Source organism: Crocodylus siamensis, chromosome 1, assembly GCF_052110815.1.
Source record: "Crocodylus siamensis isolate JL-2025a chromosome 1, ASM5211081v1, whole genome shotgun sequence".
Lineage (NCBI taxonomy): Eukaryota > Metazoa > Chordata > Crocodylia > Crocodylidae > Crocodylus > Crocodylus siamensis.
The window spans coordinates 82331631-82350830 of NC_143395.1; the positions used below are offsets into that span (position 1 = coordinate 82331631).

General features: G+C 41.4%; 1 protein-coding gene and 1 pseudogene across 1 annotated transcript in view; one reads left to right on the forward strand and one right to left on the reverse strand.

Moving 5' to 3' along the window:
* GRIK2 (glutamate ionotropic receptor kainate type subunit 2) overlaps positions 1-19200 on the forward strand; it is a 669798-nt gene that overhangs the window by 616526 nt on the left and 34072 nt on the right. The gene's annotated exons all lie outside the window — the stretch shown is intronic.
* Positions 6154-7382, reverse strand: LOC149872973 (uncharacterized; annotated as a pseudogene).

Below are 19200 nucleotides of genomic sequence, written 5' to 3' on the forward strand. Positions count from 1 at the left end.
ATACAGCACTGGTCCAGTACAACATTGATACTAGAGAAGTCAACCTTATCATACACTAGTAAAGGGAGAAGAGACATGTCTTCCTGAGTAATTTCCTCAGTATCCCATAATAATTAAAACTTCATCCAGCCTTTGTACCACACCCATAGAACTGATTAAGGAAAAAAGTGGCAGTATCATATTCTCTGGATTTTATGAAGCTAAATGAAGTCACTTTACATGACTGTTATACCTTTCTATGAATAGATGACACACTGACTGATACAGTAGGTTCATTCCAGTTTTTCATAGTATATTTTAAAAGCTGGTATTGACAAGCTGAAGTAGAGCAGAAGGAAAGCTTAAGAACTGTTTTCATAGCAGGAAAAAACTTATTACCATTTTAAGTGATGGATCTTAGTTTGTGCAGTGCACTTGTCACATTTTAGAGGCTAATGGCAATGGTGTCAGATAGTATACTTTGCTGAGTTTGTTGCCTTTATCTGGATGAAAGGCTAATATTGCAAAACAATTTAAAAAGGTGAATGAGGAGAGTGCCATTTCAGTGCCCAGAACGCTAATATTTAGCACCTTCTGACTTGCAAGAGACTCTGGTAACCTCTGCTTTCTTTATTTTTCAAAATCCCTTTCATACTGGAGACAGATACTCCTGCTTATATTCTGGGAGACTATTGATAGAAGAACAAGAAGACCTTAGAGAATGGTTATTATTTCAGCAAATTTAATTTCTTGCAAGATAAATTATTGTCTAACAAAGGATTCTTGGCAATGGTCAAATCTACAGGAAAAAATTACCACTGCTTTTATGGGAGAAAGGTTGTAGTTAATGCAGACCCTTAAGACCCTTTAGATTCAAGAATTCCAAGCAACAGTTTTTAAGCGTGTGAATAAATGCTGAAGTACTAGTATTTCACAGTCCTACAAAAGTTTGGGAATAATTATAGTAATACTGTTGGCTTGTTCTGATAGTCTTATCGGGAGATCAGTTGTATGCACCCTAAGCAGGGGAGTAAAAAGGAATTGGTAACTCAGTGGGATGAATGTACTTAGGAAGAGATGTATAATTTATGGAATTCATGGAAGTGCAAATATTCTTAGTTCACTCACTGGAATACTGGTTTTTGTGTTACCAAAAGAATAGACATGGGCTTGCAAGAGAATTAGATACAAGGTTGCTGCTTACCATTGTAGAATACCATACTCTCTTTCTTTTGATGGTTTATATAAAAATAGACAGATTGAAAAGGAAAGATTGAAATGCTTGGGCATGAACAGCTAAAATCTTCCCTGAGATCAGATTATGGAACTGGAATAGTGTGATTGGAAAAGGTCATTTGGAAACCGATTGGAAAAAGTCATTTGGAAACTGAGCCAACCTGAATGTAGCTTTACCTTAGAATATGGGAGTAAAAGCTTCCTGTTCATAATGGGGAAGCTTGAAATTTAAAGATTTATAGGAGATAGAAATAAATACAGGTATCATCAGGTTGTTCCAGATACACTGAGAAAGAAAGTTCTGGAGTTATATCAAAGTTTTAAAACTTCTGGATACTTTGAGATTGTAGAAATCTTAGCTTGTCTAAAAGAAAATCCCTATTTTGTAACATGTGGACAGAATGCAGTAAGGGAAATATGATTCTTTGATGCTAGGAAAGACCCACCCCCACTATAAAGCAGTATCTTGCGGAGGCACTAATGGCACACACTGGCACTGAAACAATTGAGCCATTGTCTGAGATGGAGTGGAACAATCAATATTCATTGCTATCCAACAGATTTACAAGTCTGAAGCTTATCCAGTAAGGGAACAGAAGGATATGACAACAGCAGAATTTCTTAGACAGAATTCTTTTACCCTAAATTTACCAAGCCACAAAAATAGTGTTTTTGGCACTTATGCACAGTTTGATATTCCCCTGCAGCATGGATGTGTGAATGCTTAATAGTTATCCCCCTACATTGTGCATGCTTCATAGCTATCCACTGGCTGGAGAGCTGTATGCCTATGTACAGTGACAGAAGTCCAGGAAAAAGTGGTGAGTCCTCCCATGTTGTAGGCCCAATATCTGAGTGCTTAGGGCACTTTTCCAAAAAACAGAAGGGCCCAGCTTTTTAGGTCCTATCACTTAGTGAGGTCTGACTTCCCAACAAAGTGTTTTGACCACCACACCATGGATTACATATTTTTCAGGCCTCTCTTCAGCTTTTCTTTTCAAGCTAAGCTATTGCCCATTACATTTAATAGTATCTGGATGAAATGGCTGAAGGGAACTAGGGAAGTTTCAGCTCTATTGGGAGCAAAAGACCAGGATAGAGCATAGGGCCTGTTCTGGGAAGTTAAACAGAGGCAGGTTCACACAAGTTGTTGGTAAGGGGGTCTCCTGTTTCACATGTGAGAAATTATCTGCTGGGGCTAAAATATGTAAGGGTCCTCCTCCTTCTCCTCTGCCATCTAATGCCTGCTAGACATGTTTTTTCATTTGGCTATAATTGTGACTTGTGCCTGTATGTTCATGTGCATATGTTACATAGAAGCTGAGGCAGTGGGTAGCCTACTATGCTTGTTCATCTATGTTGCTTGGGTAATAGGTGGTAATAGAATAGCAAATTGTGCATAAACACCAAAAAGGCCACTTGTATGACCCTGGGTCATAGCCTAGACTCTTGCTCCAAATGGAGCAAAAACTTCCCTAGTGTCATTATGATACACAGAGGGTAATAGAATATAGATGTTTCTACCATGTCAGGGAAATAGGACTTTATGTACATTTTTTGTAAGCAAACAATTGCATCAAATAAATAGCACCAGTTTTTCAACTTAACATAAACAACCTGAAAGACCTCAGATATTGCCTAATTAATCAGGTTAAAGGGGTAATAACCATGATTCTTATGGCATCTGGGTTAGTCAGTATTACTAATAGTGAAATAGCAAATGAAGAGATTTATCAAGTCACAATAACCAAGAATAGCTATTGAAAAATAAAATGTATTACAATAGTGAAATGACATTTGGCTTAGAGTAACATTGTAAGGGGAAAAAAGTTAGGAAATTTTCCTGTATCTTGTAACTGAGAAAATATCATTAAATACATGCCACAATATTATATTGTAAAACAGCAACTTGTAGATGAATTAAACCATCAGCTGTGCACAAACCTCAGTAGTTTAGGCAGTATGAAAGGTCCCAAACTGTTTCTCCAGAGAAAATGGTACCTCTCTAACTTTTTAGTTTTTCATATAGGCTAATGAAAAGGGGAAGAAAATTATAACAAAGAGCCCATCAATTGTCTAGATTTTCAGTTCTCTTTAAAGAAGAGGGGCTAGAAGGAAAATAAAATATATATTTTGTATGTGTTTATTATAGCCTTGTTTTATAATATTGTAAAGCTTGCCTTTCAATTATCAACTTAACTTCTCCCTCCTTTATAGTTTTTGAGGTAGGAGTTGCCACATTCCATTGATTTTTATTACCATGTCTTTGGAGGTATTTATTTTGTCAGATGTGTCTTCTCAAGCCAAGGATTACACTTGAGAATACATATGACTTTATGCTTTCAGCATTACTAAAAAGACAGTGGAGCTGGTAAATGTTATCTTTACTTAGCTGAAGCTTAGCTTTGCCTAGGGATAATGTCTGCAACTTATGTTACTGCCTAATGCTCACTACTAGAATAGCAGTCCATGCTATATTCACCATGTCTTGGACTTTTATATGTAGGCAGACCATATGGAAATCCTGGAAATATAGGACTCTGCCCTCCCTTCCCATAGTCTCACAAGTTGATGAGGGCAGGGTTGTGTGCCGGGCAGGCAGCAGTGCCTGCCCGCCTGCCCACCTGCAAGGCACTCCACGCTACTCCAGCCCCCAGCCAGACTGTGCCCCATGCCCCTGAATTTCTGGAACACCCATTATAATTCCTAACAGCTGGTCAGGATCAGTCCCGGAAATCCAGGACTGTCTTGGCTAAGATGGGACATATGGTTACCCTATATGGCCTAGACCACCTGTAGTTTTAGTTATACAATGACTTAACTGACAGATGTGAAAAGACATTTATTCTCATTGCCAATAGTTTTAATTGCCCCTCATCTTGCTCAAGTAAATTTAAGACAACTGAAGTTGGGATTGCCCTTGCTTAAGTTCACATGAAATAGTTCTAGTCTTCCCAAAATATTCTTAAATTCATAAAGGCAAAACTTATCCTCATCTTCTCAGCCAGGAATGAATTGAAATTCCTGGTTCTGAATGCACAATATTAATATTTAGAAGATAATATTGAAGGCCCTAGATTTAAAACTTATTTCTTAGTAGCCTAAATGTTATGCCCTACTGAAGCATAGCTAATATAACCTTCATCCAGTCAAAACAGGGATACTGTAAAACTAGCTAATTCTAAATGATACATTGTGTTTTCCTTAATGTGTGTTTATTAGTGTAAGAATTAATGGGATATGAACCACGTAAAGGTCAAAAGTCTAGCTTGGATTCTTGTGCAACCCATGTATTTAGTGGTCTGGAAAAGTAGGCTGGACATTTCACTAGAGATTTTTTGCATTTCCTGCTTTTAGTTGGTTATGGGCATGTCCTAGGGGAAGCTATTTGAATTGTATTTTGATACTTCCAGTCCTGTTTCTATTCAGAACAAAGAAATGAAAGGTTACATTTTAAAGGATTAAAAAAATGATTTAGCTAGAGTTCATGTAGTTGTAAAGATCATGGGTGGAAATTTGTTTAACAATTTATTTAGATCCATTTTTATCTTGATCTATTTTTTGATCTTTAAGTGGAATCAAAAGACTTGATTATTTGTTGGAAAAAAGCAAATCTGGATCTCTCTGTGACTGTCATAAGGCCCTTCTCTTCCAAGTCCTTTTCTATCCAAAGGCTTGCAATATTTGACTACAGTTTTCAGTGTTGCTGAAAACAGGGATTTGCTATAGTATTATATTTGTGTAGCATTGCTTTATTCCTATGACATATAATCATCACTTCAGGATTTTTTTGTTTTCACAGATGTCACAAGAATCAGGGATTTCATTATTTTTATGTTTGGAGAAGCCCCTTTTCTGCTGCTATTTGAACATTTCCAGGCTTCCCTTTTCTGGCTTCTCACTTCTGCTTTTGCTTTTCAGTGCATACATAGCTGTCTGGGCTACGAAACTCACTTTACCCAAATCAAGTAGAAGAAAGACAGGAGTTACGGGTGGGGAAGCAAGGGAAAATGGGAACCTAAATGCAAGTTTCTTCTGCCAGCCATCAACAGTGGTTTCAGTCATTGTTATCAGTAGTAGTAATTAATAATCACACAAGCAAAACCAAGTGGCATTTTCTGATACTACCTCTGAGATTCTTTAATTTTTGATGTCTAGGAGCCAGCCTAATCCTTCTTCACTGTTTATACTTCCAGCAGGATTGCTGGATCAGGGTGATACCCAGTCACATGCCCTCTTATGTTGCCATGCACAATTTGCTAGGTATGCAATTTCATGTGACATAGAACCCTTACATTTGTGGAATGTCACTTTACACTTTGACAATTCCCAGGTGCCTAGTCTTCATAGCATCTTTATTTAAATGGACAATTACAAAGTAGTAGTGAAGTGACAAATATGGCACATGAGATATGAAGTGATTATCCAAACAAAGAATTTTTGCTCTTCTTCTGTCATTACCTTAACTATTATTATTTAATATTTGCATTGCATTTATTATCCATAGGCAGACAAGGTTCTTTGGGTGAATCTGATATCTTTTATTAGATCAACTTAAATAGTTGGAAATAAAATTGAAGCAAGCTTTTGGGTTCAAAAACCGTTTGTCAGGCTGAGGAAGTTTCTGCAGTTGTTGTGTGCTCTTCCGGATGGAATAAAAAGTAAAGAAGCCCAAGGCTGGGCTGGTATGCATACAAGATAGGCAGTCAGTGAAGATGTAAATTGAGGAGTCAGTGGGTGAGAGACAGGCTGGGTGTGGGGTGGAGGGAGAGAACGAGGATGAATAATGGAGAGGTACCTGGGGAGTCAGCTGTCAGGCAGGTTATAATGTGTCATAAATCCATATATTTAGTCCATGATTTTTAGTATCCAGGAAGTTGATGAAGTGGAGTTCATAGGCTCATCTCTGAGAAGTATTTCGTATGTTTCCTTTGAGGATCAAGACTGAGAGATTGGAGAGAGAGTGGTTTTCTCATGAGAAGTGTGCACCACAAGTAATTGGGGATTCCTGTCTTCAATAGATCTCCGGTATGTGTTCATTCTGGCGTGCAGTCGTTGTTTGGTCTCTCTTATGTATTTTCTAGCAGGGCATTTGGTGCACTGGATGAGATTTATTACATTTCTGGCTGTGCAGCTGTAAGATCCAGGAATGCTGATGGCTCTGTTGTGGGGTGTAGGAATTGTGGGGGTGGTGGAGATGTGTTGGCAGGTTTTGCATTTCTTGTCATAATATCATCTGGATCCATTTGGTGTTTCTGGGCCTGAAGAAGTTTGCTTCTGGTGATGAGGTTAGCAAGGTTTGGTGCTTGTTTGAAGGCTAGGATGGGTGGCTCTAGGAAGATCTCTTTAAGAATAGGGTCTCTTTCTACTATGGGTTGCAGTTGTTTCAGGATTTTCCGAATGGGTTTAAGGGAGGGGTGTTATGTCATAAACAGCAGTGTGCAATTTGTGGGGGGGTTTCTTCTTTACTGCAACAATTCTTCACGTGGTATCCAGGTGGCTCTTTCAAATATGCGATCTATCTCTCTGGAGGAGTGTCCTTGTTGGGTGAAAGACTTTTTAAGATTGGTGAGGTGGCAATCCCAGGTGTTCTCTTCAGTGCAAATTTGGTGGTATCTGAGGGCTTGGCTGTATATCACAGCTTTTTTGGTGTGTTTAGGGTGATTGCTGGTTTTGTGCAGATATGTATGTTGGTCTGTGGGTTTCCTGTATAATGTGGTCTGTATTTTATCATTCTGGATACTGATCATCATGTCTAAAAAGGAGATGTTGGTGCTGGAATATTCAAGAGATGGAGGGATGGTGATTGTTGAATTTCTGATGGACCTCAATCAGAGATTGTAGGTTTTCAGTCCAAATGATGATGTCATCAATATATCTTAAGTATAGCAAGGGTTTCATGGTTCAGTCCTTAGGGAAGTCTTCTTCCAGGTGGCTCATAAAAAGGTTGGCATACTGTGGGGCCATTTTGTGCCCACAGCTGTTCCCATGGTCTGAAGGAAGTGTTGGTTATTAAAAGTGAAATTGTATGTGAGGATGAAGTGTTTAAGGTCAATAATATCTTTGGGTCAGTACTCTGAGTTGTAATCTTTGTCCTGTAGATGTGTAAGGCAGGCTCAGATGCCATCCTGTTGTGGGATGTTGGTATATAGACTGGTAACATCCATGGTGGCTAGGAGGGTGTTGCTGAGAAGGTGGTCAATTTTTTTAAGTTTTCATAGAAAGTCTGTAGTGTCTTGGACAAAACTTGCTCTTTGGGTGAGAAGTGGTTTTAGGACTGATTCAATAAAACCTGGTATTTTCTCAGTTAGGGTCCCATGGTTGGATATGATAGATCTGCCAGGGTTCCCTTGTTTGTGGAATTTAGGGAGCATATAAAAAGTCCCTGGGTTAGCTAGTGGGGGGAATCGAAGTCTGTAGTTTTTCTTGTAGTCCTGATGGAAATGATTTGATGGTATTATTGAGTTTCATGGTGAAAAGGGAAGTAGGATCTTCTTGTACTTTGGTAGTAGGTGATGTCAGAGAGTTGTCTGTTGGCTTCCTTCATGTAGCTTTCACAGTTTAGGATGACTATGACCTTTACCTGCTGGTTTTATTACTATTTGGTGGTTAGATCTTAGAGATTCTATGGCCTTTCTCTCTTGTAGAGAGAGGTTGTAGTGGTGTTGTGTGTTGTTGATTATTTCATTGTTCATTCTTTCCTTGAAGCAGCCAATGTAGCAGTCACGGTTAGGGTTTCGTCCACTGTGAGGTGTCCAATCTAATTTCTGGGGGGTTTTGGGGGTTGGTCTTTTCCCCATGTTGTCAGAGGATGAGTTGATGTTGGAAGTGGATTCATTTTGGTCTCTGTTCCTGGGTGAGGTCCATGGTTCCTGGATGAATCAATGCGAGGTGATGGCCCAGTCATTATAGGCCATTCAGTAGAGGCCTGCTACCATTGTATTTCAGTTATTTCCAATCACACTCATTCATTGGGAAACCATTTTACATGGGAGGGATATGTGACTCATACAGTTGCTACACACAGGGGATGCCCGTGCAGAGGACACAAAATGGAGACTTGACATGACTTTGGTTCACTTACAAACACAGGCCTACACCATACAATATCCATATACAACAGTAAAAATCAATGCAAACCTAATAATAATACAATATAAAACAGTGGATACAAAACCAAAAACTTGCTACCAAAATAAAAATGTTTAAAGCTTATCCTAAATTTGAGCTCACTTATACTTTCTATAGGGAATAGAGAGTGAGAGAAAGTCAGAAATGGTTGGGGAAGGGGAGGGAATGCAATAAAAAAAATAAACGGGGGGTTTTACTACAAACTGAATTAGATTGGGCCAGCCATTTTTTACCCAATCTAGCCTCCTTTAACTAGATCAGTACTGAGATCAACCTAACCCTAGTTAGGTCAATTTAAGTGTAATATCTGCACATACAGTGGTTCCTAAACTGAAAGCATTGCTATAAGCATTTTACCCCCCACCTCACAACCCCCTGGCCAACTTCTGCTCTGCATGCATGGATGATAAGCAGTACAATCAGTCTCCTGCTCATGTCAACATCTGTCTCTCCAGTGTGATTCAGAGCAGTGGCTGGGGTACTTCACTGTTCTTTTTTGGATTTGGCATTTGCAGAGTGTGTAGATGGAGCCATGTTTCCTGGCAATATTAAACTACATGCAACTAGAAGCATGTATCTAATGAAATATAATTTATCTAAAGAGTTTTTAGTATGAAAAAAGGAACTGCTGCCACTCTATGACCTGAAATGAAAATGGAATGACATCTTGATGAGTCAGACCTATCTGGTAGTCATATCAGCCAATACTTAATTGCCAACTTGATTTCGACTTGCCAGTAACATTGGCATAAAGCTTCAATGATGCATTTGTAAAACAAGATCTCTTTGCTTATATAAATGCATAAAGTAAATTTATACATGGTATATATTTATATACCCTTAATGAAAACTAGTAGCAAGATGTATGCTGTCACACCCAAAAACATTATATCATATATATCAAAAGAAAAGAATATGAATAAAATATATAGAGTTACAATAGAGTTACTTTGGCCACAAACCCCAGATACCAATGTAGTCACATACATTCAGAGATTTGAATAAGACATTGAGGCTTCCACGTTGTATTGATTCAGTGATGCCATCTTTAGCTTTTTCTCATTTTTAACTGGGATAACTGACTGAAGTATATTTTTTCCTTTTGTTTTACTTGTTACAGGAAAAAAACTTTTTTTTAGTAATAGTGCTTACATACTTTTCCCACTCAGAAATGATTTTTACATAATTCTGTACTGGATAAATCTGTGTTTGGTCAGATCAGCATATTGGTATGCAGCTTACTTGCTCATAAATAGATTCATTATTTACTTTTGCTTCCTGTATACAATGGAATTCTACTTAACATTTTTCACATAGGCATTAAAGCCTTTATGTTCAGTGAATCAGGCTCATAAGGAGGGTTTTTTGCTTTTTTTGAATTTCATTCATCTGTATAGCACATAATTAAAATATTGTTTGTAGTAAGCACATTTTGAAGACAGTGATATTCATATAATTTCATCAGATGTAGATTCTAGAAAGAGTTTTTTCATGCTCCACTCCCTTGAATTAAAGAGTTCACTGCAGAAAAAAAAAGGTTTCAGGCCATAATTTATGATCTGCTATTTCATACTTCCACTAGAAATAGGACTTCATGAATTATTTATATTTATCTAAGCCATTAATAAATGCAATACAATACCATTCTTTACCTCATTTAGAGGTGCCTGGATTCAAATAGACTAAACAAATAGTGTAATCCACATATGAATAACATTTAATTATCATATTTTATCCAATAATATGTAGTGTAGATCATCCTATTTATAACCAATTCTTTGCCTCTGCGGGGCAACTTAAAAACATATTTGTGTTAAGTTTTTGGTTTTATGTTACTTCTGTCCTTAAACTGATATACATACCTTTATAATATAGATTTCACAAAGATATCCTGGTTACATTACATGCCCCTCTTCTTTAAGTGCATATTCCCTAGTGTGGGGGAAATTTTTTTTTAGATATTTATTTAGTGTTATGGTTATAATTATACACATTTTTAAGAGCAAAAAGAGTAACCCCCCCCCAACACTATTTTAGAAAGGTGCATTTAAAGTCACCTTAACAGCATTAACACTACCCACATCCCCAGCATCCTTTCAGCTTTCATTTCTACCACATAAAGAATGCACCATAGGAATCTTTGAATGTATGTCCTCCTATGATGGTATTTTGTTAGTTTACTTTATTTGTATACTTTTCCTCTAGAATACAAAAATTATATTCTAGTGTACATGGTTTGCTTTTGTGTTCTTGAGGCTCCTGGCAGATGTTACACTTAAGATGTGTTTCCAAGTTTCCTAGTCACCCAGCCACACATTCAAGCAATTAATCATGCGGTAAAGCAGGGAGTAAGCCACAAAACTTTTACACAGAATATGTGTAATAACTTTGTAGCCTATTCCCATTGCAATTTAAACTGAATTTGTGGCTATTCCTAGCCACAGGAGCACACCAGAGCCCTTCAACATCCCTTCATGAACTCGGATGCACTCTCATGGCTGGGAGCAGTTTTTAAAGGTCCAGGGTACCTTGAGCCTAACATCATTCAAGCTCTCCAGTGTCGGACTCACTGTGCCAGACACCTTTGAAAAGTGGACATCCAGTTGAGAGTCCCAACTGCACTCTTGCTTTTTTATGTTCCCAGGTATCCATGGAAGTAGCACCTGCTTTCCCAGCTTCAGTTTCTGTGTACACAGGAGGCTGCAACAAGGGATCAGGGATCTTTCCACTCCCCAGCTACAGATTCCCTCTCCCTTATTTCATGCTGCCAGCTAGCAGTTAGGATTTGAGAAATGTTATGCCCCATTCCCAAAATTGTTCAACTTGGGGAAGTCATACAATTTGGGAAATGGGGCATAAAGACCAGTTCCTACCTGCCTTAATGTCTTCAGCAGCCCAAGACAGACAGCAGTTTGTTTATGGAAATACCATCATTTTGTGTAAATGTCCAAATAATAGTCTTACATGGAGTTACTTTTCATGAAAAGATTTAGGGTTTTTTGTGTTGCTTTTGGGGGAGGGAGGTTGTTTTTTGTTTTTTTGCTACAGGTCATTATTTGTAATACAGTAGTGTCTAGGAACACTGATTGAAACTGGCACTGAATGTGAATGGATTAAGACTCGGTTCCAACCTAGAAGGACTTACAATTTGAATGGAAAGAGAGAAAGGAAATATTATCTTAAAAACTCTCTATTTTAGTGACTGCCTATTGCCTTAAAAATGAAAAAGCACTTAGCTGTAGCATCATAGTGGAAAGCTACATTTCATATTAACTGCTACAGTCAGGTACAATCAAATGTAACGTGGTACTGGTTTCAGTGATTTTGAGGACAGTAACACTGACATAACGACAAGATTGTTTGGGCAGCCTTAGTTATGTATTTCCAAATAATCTATGCTTTTTCATTCTTTGTTTTTAAACAAAACTATGAGATTTCCTGAATTTTTTAAAGGTAAGAGAGCAGATAGCTAACTAGATAGATAGGTTATTTATCTATCTGGCTGACTGTAACACAGAACACTAGAATAAGACAAATCCTTCCTCAGGTTTATCACATTTTGCCTCAGGTACAGGAGCCAGAGCCAGAGCCAGATCCATAGAGATGGTAGCTTTCCTTCTGGCACCCACAAATAGATGGATGGGAAGGACTTGATTCATGTTAATTTAGCTTCAAATTTGCATTGTTCATTTACGAGGAGGATCTGCTTTGATTTCTGAAACTAACTGGGAGCAAATTACAATATGAACAAGCACATTATGTAGAATAAGAATTTTAAAAGATGGGATTAATACCTGCATATTTTTGTTGGGGGTTTTTGTTTGTTTGTTTCATTGGACAACATTTAAAACACGCTTACACTGGAGGATATGGTAAATAGACCTGTCTGAGTCGGCAACGATCCAATCCGGCTTCAGTTCCAGCAGCTTTGGATGGCTGCTATCAGATCCAGAGCTCCAGACTGGGTTTCCACCTCGACCCAGCCGAAGCAGCTCCGAAGCTTTGGAGCCACCTCAGAGATCCAGCCATAGGGTATAATGGGGAATCCATGAAATATTTATAACTTTGTTGTGTTTTGTCCAGTTTGGATGAAACTTGTAGGGATCGTAGCCTCCGCTGAGAGGACGAAACTTACCAAATTTCAAGATCAGTGCATGGATGTGGGGGGAACAACCCCCCAAATTTTTGAAAGCCAAACTCATGTCACGTCTATGTGTGACACAGGAGGGTGAAAACTGAAGGGGTGGTAGCTCTTACTTAGGCCACAAAGCCTGCCAAGTTTCAAGAAGATCAGTGCAGGAGTTTGGGGGGAACTGCACCTCAAGCTGTGGACAAGCCAAACTTGTGACATGGGTGACATTGTGTGTGTTAAGGCACAGCGGGGTGACAGCTGCAGGAATGGTGGCCCCTGCTGCGGCCGTGATGCCTGCCAGCTGTGGAGGAAATCGGTGCAGGGCGTTCTGGAGCCCTGCACCCCAGCTGTTGACAGGCAAAGTTCATGCCAAAACTGTGTCTGTGTAGGGGCAGTTGATAGTCTGTATTAATTCTTTCCCCTCCTTAGCCTGGTTTTGTAGTTGCTAATTGATGCTCGTTAAGTCGTTATGTAGTAGCTAGGTCCTGTGTATTGAACTGCTCCCTGAGTGAATCATAATTGATTGATTGGTAACTGGTAACACAGTAGCTTAGCAGCCAGGCCTGCAGTAGTGTCTCCCCTCCCTGCCCCAAGACAGTCAGTCCCACAAGCACCCATGGCACGAGTTTTGCTTGTCCACAGCTTGAGCGGCAGTTCCTCCCAAACCCCTGCACCGATATTCTTGAAACTTGGCAAGCTTTGTGGCCTCAGTAAGAGCTACCATCCCTGCAGTTTTCACCCCTCTATGTTGTAATGCCTAGATGTGAAATGAGTTTTGCTTTCAGGAATTTGGGGTACCATTGCTCCCAAACCCATACACTGATCTTCTTGAAACTTGGCAGACTTCATCCTCTCTGCAGAGTCTACCACTTCTGAAAATGTCATCAAAATTGGACAAAAAACAACAAAGTTATAGATATTTTATTGTTTCCCCATTATACCCTATGGCTAGATTTCTAAGGCGGCTCCAAGGTGGCTCCGAATTGCTTCGGGAAGCTGAACAAGGCAATGCTTCCACCTGGATGTGCTGCTTCAGACCCAGTCTTAATGGCACAGACTTAATGGTAAATGTTGATTTATAGCCATTTGTATGGCTGGCCCTTGCCCCAGTGATGAAACACACTGCCCACCCATGCAGGGCAAGCAGTGGTGCAGGCTGCAGGGACCTGAACCTGGCTTTGTGGCAGGGAAGTATGGTTTGGGGGTGGAGAAGGGTGGGAGGGGACCATCGGTGGGGCACCCAGCCCCCTGCTCGTTCTCCCTGCCCCCCATTCATTCCCCCAACTCCCCATTCCTTCTCCCCCACCCCCTGTTCATTTCCATATTCTCCCTGCATTTCCCAACTCCCCTGCATTCCCCGACCCCTTTTGGAGACAAGCCCCAGAGATGAGCTGGAGACATTCCCCTGTTTATCTCCAGCCTCCTGCTCATTCCCCTGCTCATTCCCAAAGAACAGGGAAAATGAGAGGATAGCAGGGGAGAGCAGGAGAGCAAGCAGGAGGTTGAAGACGAGCAGGGAACATCTCCAGCTCTTCTCCAGGGGCTCATCTCCTGCCCCCTGCTCGTTCCCGTTTTCCCCTCATTTCCCTTGCTCTCCCTTACTCTCCCCTCATTTTCCCTGCTCTCCTTTATTTCCCCTGCTTCCCAATTATTTTGCTTGCTCTCCCCTGCTCTCCTAATTTTCCCTCCTCTTCCCAGGTCCTTGATCACTTCCCTGCCCAACCCATCTCCCCCCACATGGCCCAAACTTACCAGCAGTGGCAGCAGCGATCGGGGCTGGATGGTGCCTTGTGGCAGAGCCCCCCTGCATGGCTCAGCCCCAGCTGCCTGGCACCCATGCTGCTGCTGCCTCATCACGCAGGTACAGCCCAGCTCAGCAGGGCATAGTGCAGTGCCGCACACTATCTGGCAGTTTCAGCTGTCACCTAGGTCAGCACCACTCAGCTTCAGTGACATCCAGGTGCCAGATAGCGTGTGGCACCCTGCTGAGTTGGGCTGCACCTGTGGGAGATGCAACACTGGCAGTGCATGCCAGGTGACTGGGGCTGATTCCCACAGCTCCCCGCTGTCCCCTGCCACATGGCGGGGGGGGGCGGCTGTGCCAAGAAGCACCAGCAGCCGCAACATCTGCTGCTGCAGCTGCAAGTGCAGGGACACTAGGGCTGGGTGGAGCAGCAATTGGGGACTACAACTGAGTGGGAAATGATGGTGGAGCTGGGGAAGTGAGCAAGACCTAGGGCTGAGCAGGGGGCACATGGGCCACGTGGGAAGGGGATGATAGCCCTTGTGTGGGGATATGTGGCCCCTGCTGGTGGACTGTGGTCCCTGTTGGGGGGCTGTGGCTCTGTGGGGGGAGCAGTCTGTGAGCTGTGCCCTGCAGAGTACAGGGACCCACCCCTCCCCACAACCACAGTTCCCCCACAATCCACTCACAAACCCCACACCCCCAAGCCACTCCCCAAAAACCCCTCATCCATGTACCTGGCCCTATGGGTCACAAGTAAGGGCACTGGGGTGGGGGGCAAGCTGTGGGTTGAGAGTGAGGGGCAAAGGTAAGGGCAGGGCAGTGGCATATCAGTGCTGCTCAGTGCTGCATGTCCTGGTGAGTGAAGGGAGAAGGGGCTGCTCTGATTTTTCTATGACAAAGCATCCAAAAGTCAATGCCAAACTGTAGAGGTATCTAGAATTTATGATGGAGGCACTGGTAGGCTTCTAAATTGAAAATATATCAATAAAACAATTTCCCAATGTGTGTGTGTGTGTATAATATATGTCTAGTTTTCCTTGTGGAAGAACTTGGATTTTGGGGTATTTTGAAGAGTGACCGTGGGATTTGTTTTTGTTGGGAATTTTGCAGTTTTTAAATAGGCAACACCAGAATTCCTGCTAGTGAGGCAAGTGACAGGACCCGGGCAGAGGATCCTGCTCAGAGCTGGCACCCAGGACCCAGCTGGAAGTGGCTGCCACCCATGGCAGCAGGTGACAGCCAGGTAGCAGCCTCAATGCCAGACTGCTGCAGTGGGTAGAGGATACAGGGAACTCTCAGGGTTGCTTCAGCAGTCCAGCCGGCAGAAGGGGTATTGTCCCCAGGCACCTATTGGCTGGGCCTCTGAAGATCCTGACAGTAAGTAGACATGAGCTGCTTGCTATGGCAGCTTTTTATACTGCTGGGCCCAGCACAGGTGCTGGCCTCAGCCTCTAGCTCCTCCTGGCTGCAGATCCAGGAGGAGACAGGCAGGGTTATTTTGCCCCAAGTGGCACAATTTGCCCCACATCAAAGTGCATGTCTGGCCATGTGCATTGAGGGAAAAATCCCCGACTCAAATTTGCACCACTCAAATTTGCACTACTTCTATTTGCACCACTGCAAATGCACATGCCTGCATGTGTGGACATGCACTTTGGGCACATTATGGCCAGGTAAAGGCATTATACTTTTACTGCTATAAGTCATCAGAAACCAGTCTATACCCATAACACAGCCAGATTTTAGCACATACAGACTGGTTTTAAAATACTAGAACCTGGTCTAAGATTACTCCTGCCACTAAAGGTCAAATGTGTGTTCTGTTCATATAGAAATAGCATTACTCTCCAGAGAGACTCAGATATCTCCCTATTCCTATCCCCTATTCCTAGGGCCAGATCATATTCCATCTTTCCCAATTCCCTAAAAAATCTTAATAGACGAGTAGTGTGACACCTCCTCCCTGTTTTAAGAGACTTATTCTTAAGGTTAGATAGTGGTGTGTCACAAAAGTAGGTATTTTAATGTTTTGTTTGTTTTTTTCATGGACACAAGCAGAGTGGAAAGGGCCTTTACTTTGTTTTTAATGAAAACTAAGATTACAGATAGAAATTCAGAGGTCTATTATCATCCCCTTAGGGACACTCACTAAGGTTTTGGAAGCATTGTGCTTTGATCTGCCAAGCTCAACAAGGCGATGATCAGTCATATGTGCTTGCCTAAATCTCACAAGTAACCTTGATTCCACAGTCTTTGGGGTTATCAGAATATCCATTATATATTTATTTTTCATTTTTGTTGTTTTTAGTTGTACCTATAACAATGATACCACTTACAAGCACCAAACAATTCTCCAAATACTAGGAAGCATGAAAACAAAGAGCTAACAATGGATTTAGATAAGTAGCACCACCTTTTTGTGTGAAAACAGTTGGCAAAAAGAGCTACATTGAAGTTTAAGAAAGCAGTAGCAATGAACATTGATAGAAGACATAATCCCTGGATCACCTGGCAAAATATATGAGACAGGGTTGGATCTCTGGGTAGCTGTGTGGTGGTGAAGTCACACCCCACCTTTGACTGTGTAGTACACACACAGTGAGCTCTCTGCCTCTAGGAGCTCTGGTCTCAACCATTGTCTCTGTCACTGGTCACATTTCCTAGGTCAGTGAATTCTCCACAACACTTGCTTCCACCTCTTTTCAAAATCCTAGATCCACTCCTGAAAGACACAAAGATTTTTTGTAATATCTTTTATTGAACCAACTCTATGGTTGGAAGAGATGTGTTGGACAAACTTTCAGGCACAAAGTGCCCTTCTTTAGATTCAGGTAAAGGTGGCAAGATAGCAAGGTTTCTGAGCCTTGCCACTGCTGCACGGTATCTGGCCTCGTGTCACTCTGCTCCAGGTCAGATGCATGGCAAGGGGAAACCACAATAAGGAGCCAGTGTGTAGAGGCTTTCTCTGGGTCAGACATCCAGCCTCTTCAGCTTTGAAATTCGTGCCTCCATTGCTAAATTGCATATCAGCTGGAGGCAAAGGGAACTTGGTATGGCTGAGAGCCAGGAGTGCAAAAGCAGTTTTTAAGCACACTGTCTTTTCAGTCACTACCTCCACCACTCAGCTGAGGAAGGGGAAGCAGGCAGGGAGTAATGCCCTAACCTCACTCTGTATTGGAACTCCAGAATGAAAAGCAGGTGGGGAGCATCTGAGAGCTGCTCCTCCCCTCCCAGTCTATGGGATGCATGTAGCAGTTGCCCCTCATACCATCTCCTAGGCTGGTCACCCCAAGTCTCAGGAAGGCATGAAAGCCTTTCCCCTGGCTCCACTCCTGGTAAAGCTGAGCTGATAGAAAGCATGCAGATATTCATTATTCCAAGAGAAACTCTCCTGGGAGTAATTTTATTTGCATTGTGCCAGAGTCACTTTTTCCCTGGAGCTCTCTTTTTTTTTTCCAGGAGAAAATGCTTGAACATTTGAACACTTTAGGTTTCTACCAGGAGAGCAAGGATTATTCAGTAGAAACTGAACATCTGTACCTGGACTCTGAGAAAACCTAGGCTTCCACTAGGAATTCAGTGAATAAGAATTAGAACAAAGTCATCATTAAAACTGCAAATGCTGACTTAGTATTACGTAGGATCCCAAGTGTATCAGACCACCATATACAATGTAACCACCAACCTTTTTTATCTACATGCAGTGAGTAGATTTCATACATTTCATAGATTTTTAGGGTTGGAAGGGACCTCAGTAGATCATTGAGTCTGACCCCTCGCCCTGGGCAGGAAAGTGTGTTGGGGTCAGATGACCCCAACTACGTGCTTGTGTAGTCTCCCCTTAAAGACTTCCAAGGTAGGGGAGAGCACCATTTCCAATGGAAGACCATTCCAGATTCTGGCAACCCTCACCGTAAAGAAATTTTTCCTAATGTCTAATTTAAATCTGCTCTCCATCAGTTTATGGCCATTGTTCCTAGTAAACTCAAGGGGCACCCTAGTAAACAGAGTATCCCCTATTAGTAGCACAGTCCTGGCAGAGTTCCTTCAACTAGACTCACCAACTTACTATGTTTTTGTTCCTACCAAACTGAACCCCATGCTATTTGTGTATTTTGGTTCCTTGGATTTAATTTTGGCTGGGTAAACAACCTGGGGATAGTTTCTGGCACCTGTAGGATCAGAATCCAAGGCCTTCTCCCTTCTACTGCCATCTCACTGATCCCTATTCTGTCTGTCTCCTCCTCTTCTCAGGAGCAGGACTGAAAAGATCATTTTAAGGGGAATGTTGTGGAGTAATTTGGGCATTGCTTAGCTTACAGTCTGGTGGTTCAAGTACTATGCTGGGTAGTGGGAACTAAAAAATTGAACTCCCTTTGGGAGTGAGGATGGGAACCTATTTCTCTCATTGCCTAGGTGAGGGTCCCAATCATTTATCTATTGGGCTAAAAGATAGTAAAATCTCTATTTCCTTCTCTTTTTTTATAAGGTGCCACATATAAAGGCACTTAGGTGGTTTTTCAGCAAGTACAGGTGAATTAAGTTTAGCTCTGAGACATCTTCTTTTTCTTTCTTCCACAGTTTTTCTTCTTTACCTTCCCTTACTTACCTTTTCCAGCTCTCACTTCTTTTTCCTTTCTGTGATTCATTGCTGATTTCAGTTGTCACTGTGAAAACACTAGGTCAAAGAACTGAGTTTTACACTTAATTTTGAATACAATGAAATACGTGGTCTGTCTTATCTCTTCTGCTTATGCATTCCAAAGATTTAGGTGTTGCCAAGAACACTAACTCTCCCTCTCCTGAGATTCACAGTTGAGTTTCACAGTTTTGTGAATCCTGCAGAATGTAGCTGTATATTGGAGGGAATCAAGATTTTTTTCCAATGAAACATTTTTCATCAGAAAATGCCACTGTGTTGAAATCAAATACTGGAATAGAAGGGGAAGTAGGAGGTGGGAAGTCATTTTGATGA